At 43.3% G+C, this 5,278-nt stretch overlaps 1 long non-coding RNA gene across 1 annotated transcript in view; it reads right to left on the reverse strand.

The window, feature by feature from the left end:
* Positions 1 to 488: 488 nt before the first annotated feature.
* The window catches only part of LOC108283980, an 11,636-nt gene continuing 6,846 nt past the window's right edge, over positions 489 to 5,278 (reverse strand). Inside the window, exon 2 of the long non-coding RNA XR_001817037.1 lies at positions 489 to 624. This is a non-coding gene — a long non-coding RNA (uncharacterized LOC108283980). The remainder of the gene's footprint in view (positions 625 to 5,278) is intronic.

A 5,278-nucleotide genomic window follows, 5' to 3' on the forward strand; every position in this document is an offset into this window, starting at 1 on the left:
AAAAAAAAAAAAAAAAAAGAAGATTGAGTTTGGAAGCTAACAACAACAGCAACAAAAGAGAGAGAGAGAAATAATTCCATAAAGATGAAGATGGTATTATAGTATTTTTCTTCCCTGCATTTACCTTCTTCTTTATGGTTGTTGTTATAATTTTCCTGCTTTAGGGTCATAATAGGTCTCTACTAAATATCTGTCTCATCTATTCCATCTGTAGGTTTAGCTTTCTCTCCCTTCCTTCCCCCATTCTCCAGCTCTCTTTAACCAGCAGTTTTCTTTATACATATTTAATGTTTATATTGTAGTCAAACAGAGCTACTCTATTGATTTGTTAATACGCCAAGTGGGCCAGATACTGTCCATAGGCATCTGGCACATTTTACGATACGCTATTCTATCTCCCCTGTTTTGCAGGGGCTGGAAACCTGGGAAAGATTTCTCTCTCTCTCTCTCTCTTTTTTTTTTTTTTACTTTTTTATTTTTAAAGAAAATAGAGACGGGGTCTCGCTATGTTGCCCAGGCTGGAGTGCAGTGGCTATTCACAGACGCGATCCCACCACTGATCAGCACCGGAGTTTTGATCTGCTCCGTTTCCGACCTGGGCTGGTTCACCCCTCCTTAGGCAACCTGGTGGCCCCCGGCTCCAGGAGGTCATTATATTGATGCCGAACTTAGTGTGGACGCCCGATCGGCATAGCGCACTACAGCCCAGAACTCCTGGGCTCAAGTGATCCTCCAGCCTCAGCCTCCCGAATACCTGGGACCACAGGCACGCACCACCACGCCCGGCAAGATTTCTCATATTCCCTTGCCAGCACAGTTTCAGACACAGCCTGACTTCTGTCAATCAGATACACTGGTGAGAGACTTGGAAGCCAGAGGGAGATGGCAGCCACCATTGGCTTTTTCCTTTGTTGCTGGTGATGGGCAGCCCCTGAAGTCAGCAGGGTCTCCAGCAGCCTCCAGCCTCCAAGCAAATGGACCCAGTGCTAAGATCCTTAGCTTTCAGAGAGGGGAGAGACACGGTCAAGGGGACTTTTGCTTGATCTCTGTTGTTCCCAATTTTTGAAATGTGAATGTGTTTGTATATTCTGTATGTACTTTGTAATAAATTTAAATTAATTTCTACTTTTTTTTTTTTTTTAAGAGAAAATCTCTGTCTGTCACCCAAGCTGGAGTTCGGTGGCGCAAGCTTGACTCACTGCAACCTCCGTGTCTCCAGGGTTCAAGCGATTTTCCTGTCTGAGCCTCCAGAGTAGCTGGGATTACAGGCGTTCACCACCACGCCCCGCTAATTTTTGTATTTTGAGTAGAGATGGGATTTCACCATATTGGTCAGGCTGGTCTCGAACCCCGCCTCAGCCTCCCAAAGTGCTGGGATTACAGGCATGAGCCACTGTGCCTGGCCAAATTTCTACCTTTTAAGGAAAAGTAGGAGGATACTTTTTTGAAACCCCTCAAAGACCTTCAGGGCGCGGTGGCTCATGCCTGCAATCCCAGCACTTTGGGAAGCCGAGGCAAGCAGATCATGAGGTCAGGAGTTTGAGAACAGCCTGGCCAACATGGTGAAACACTGTCTCTACTAAAAATACAAAAATTAGATGGGCCTGTGGCATGTGCCTGTAGTCCCAGCTACTCTGGAGGCTGAGGCAGGAGAATTGCTTGAACCCAGGAGGTGGGGGTTGCAGTGAGCCGAGATTGTGTCACTGCACTCCAGCCTGGGCAACAAAAGAGAAACTGTCTCAGAAAAAAAAAGGTTGTCAAAGACCTAAATATCTTGATATATACCTGTGAATGTATTTTTAAATCTAATTATCTGGAAAATCCTGTCTATTTTCCATTTTAGGTGTGTCGAGTAGAATCATCACTAAAATATAATTTTTAAATGTTTCCGAGTATATCAATATGAAGAATCCAGTGTCCCTCTTTAATTTCCCCATTCAGATCAATATCTATTAAAGTAACACATCTGAAATTTCTATAGTATTTAATATAATACCAAATGAGAAAAACAGAAAAGAAATATTAATATGATTTAAAAAGCACTTAATGATCTAATATGATTATCTCTTAAGCCCCAATTATAATTTATTATTATCCTTACCAAAAAGCCAACTGTCTTGAGTCATAGATAAAAGCATTGGCATTAAAAAAAAAAAAAAAAAACCCCGGCTCGGTGGCTCACGCCTGTAATCCCAGCACTTTGGGAGGCTGAGGTGGGCAGATCACCTGAGATTGGGAGTTCAAGACCAGCCTGACCAACATGAGGAAACCCCATCTTTACTAAAAATACAAAGTTAGCTGTGGTGGCACATGCCTGTAATACCAGCTACGCTGGAGGCTGAGGCAGAATTGCTGGAACCCAGGAGGCAGAGGTTGTGGTGAGCTGAGATCGCATCATTGCACACCAGCCTAAGCAACAAGAGCAAGACCCTGTCTCAGAAAAAAAAAGAAAAAGAAAGCCGGGTGTGGTGGCTCACGCCTGTAATCCAAGCACTTTGGAGGCCAAGGCTGGCGGATCACCTGAGGTCGGAGTTCAAGACCAGCCTGACCAACATGGTGAAACCCCGTCTTTAATTAAAAAAATAATAAATAAAAAAAAAGAAAAAAAAAAAAACATTTGATAGTCAACTACCTATTTGCTATTTTGAAACACCTTAGGCTGTGTACGGTGTCTTATGCCTCTAATCCCAGCACTTTGGAAGACCAGGCAGGCGGATCGCTTGAGGTTGAGAGTTCGAGACCAGCATAGACAACATGGTGAAACCCCATCTTTACAAAAATACAAAAAAAAAAAAAAATTAGCTGGGCACGGTGGCCGGCACCTGTAATCCCAGCTACTCAGGAAGCTGAGGCAGGAGAATTTCTGGAATCCTGGAGGAGGTTGCAGTGAGCCGAGACCACGCCGCTGCACTCCAGCCTGGGTGACAGAGTGAGACCCTGTCTCGTAAAAAACAACAAAAAAAATTAAAATTAAACACTAAAGACAGCTTAGTGTCCTACAAGTTTCTGTGCTATGTTCCTTCCAATGTCAAATAAAGATAAAGGAGAACTTCAAGGCACAAAAATGTGTTAATGAGAATTTGCTTCTTCCGTATCTTCCGTGGTGAGCAGGAGAGAGCCAGGCGCATCCTTACACAAAGCCACCTTGCTTCCTGCCCACTACATTATGCCAGGGTTGCTTTTACTGCATTATTGTTGTGGCTGATAACAATTTTGGTTGGTAACATTTTGGATCCTTTGTAAGCTGAAGTATTTAATGTTTTATAAGTTGATTTTTTTTTTGAGACAGAGTCTCGCTCTGTCACCCAGGCTGGAGTGCAGTGGTTCTATCTCAGCTCACTGCAACCTCTGCCTTCTGGGTTCAAGCAATTCTCCTCCCTCAGCCTCTTGAGTAGCTGGGACCACAGGCACGCAACACTACGCCTGGCTAATTTTTGTATTTTTAGTAGAGACTAAAATACACTATGTTGGCCAGGATGGTCTCAATCTCCTGACCTCATGATCCACCCACCTTGGCGTCCCAAAGTGCTTGGATTACAGGCATGAGCCACCACGCCCAGCTTATAGGTTGATTCTTGATCCTTACCTTTTTTTTTTTGTTTTGCTTTTTTTGAGATAGGACCTCATTCTGTCACCCACACCAAAGTAAGTGGTTCAGTAGTCATGGCTCACTGCCACGTCAGTCTTCTGGGCTCAAGTGATCCTTCTGCCTTCGCCTCCTGAATAGTTGGGGCTACAGGCACACTCCATCATGCCTGGCTAATTGTTTTCTTTTCTTTCAATTTTTTGTGGAGATGAGATCTCACTGTGTTGCCCAGGCTGGTCTCAAACTCCGGAGCCCAAGTGGTCTGCTTGACACAGCCTCCCAAAAAGCTGAGATTACAGGCGTGAGCCACTGTGTTTGGACTATAGGTTGATTCTAAAAGATGAAAAGTAATAAAGAGCACTTGGCCAGGCGCAGTGGCTCACACCTGTAATCCCAGCACTTTGGGAGGCTGAGGTGGGTGGATCATGAGGTCAAGAGATCGAGACCATCCTGGCCAACATGGTGAAAACCCGTCTCTACTAAAAATACAAAAATTAGCTGGGCATGGTGGCGTGCGCCTGTAGTCCCAGCTACTCAGGAGGCTGAGGCAGGAGAATTGCTTGAACCTAGGAGGCGGAGGTTGCAGTGAGCCAAGATTGTGCCACTGCACTGCAGCCTGGCGCCTGGTGACAGAGTGAGACTCTGTCTCAAAAAAAATAATAATAAAATAAATAAATAAGTAAATAGCACTTAAATGATCATGACTATGTAAATATTATTCATTGCAGAGATAAACAATGTGATGTACTTCCTGTTCTATTGTTCCAATATGACAACACTGGTAATATTCAAATAATGAATACAATGAATTCTCCCTGTTGCCGTCTACCGATTGCTCAAAATCATGACACATTTAAAAATATTAGCATCGTACCTTTTCTTACGGAGTTTTTGTTTTTCCTGAAGTTTCTAATTACATTCCTCTCATTCTTTTTTACTGCTTTGTGTAAGACTCTCTGGCATAGATGCACTATCATTTACTTCACACTGCACCATTGTTGAGGATTTACATTGTTTTCATTTTTTCCTACTATGAATAATGCTCCAGTGAATATCCTGCCCATACGTTTTTGTGTCCATACAAATTTCTGTAACATGCAAAGCTAGAGGTGGAATCACTGGTTGAAGAGAATATGCATGAAGGCAGCAAATCACACTGCAACGTGTCTACCTATGCAACAATCTTGCATGTTCTTCACATGTACCCCAAAACCTAAAATGCAATAAAAAACAATAAATAAATAAATAAAAGAACTATTGCTGGGGAAAGGATGACAAAACAAACAAACAAACAAAACAAAACTATTGCCAAACAGCCCTCAGAAAGAGTCACTGCCATCTACCTTCCTACCAACACTCTAAGGGAAGGTATAATTCTTTTTCTGAGACAGAGTCTTGCTCTGTCACCTAGGCTGGAGTGCAATGACACGATCTTGGCTCACCACAACCTCCACCTTCCAGATTCAAGCGATTCTCCTGCTTCAGCCTTTGAAGTAGCTGGGGTTACAGGCATGTGCCACCAAGCCCGGCTAATTTTTTGTATTTTTAGTACAGATGGGGTTTCACCATGTTGGCCAGGCTGGTCTCGAACTCCCAACCTCAGGTGATCCTCCTGCCTCAACCTCCCAAAGTGCTGGGATTACAGGCATGAGCCACAGAGTCGTTTTTTTTTTTTTTTTTTTTTTTTTTTTT

This window comes from Cebus imitator, unplaced genomic scaffold (assembly GCF_001604975.1).
Source record: "Cebus imitator isolate Cc_AM_T3 unplaced genomic scaffold, Cebus_imitator-1.0 Scaffold266, whole genome shotgun sequence".
In the NCBI taxonomy this organism is placed as follows: domain Eukaryota; kingdom Metazoa; phylum Chordata; class Mammalia; order Primates; family Cebidae; genus Cebus; species Cebus imitator.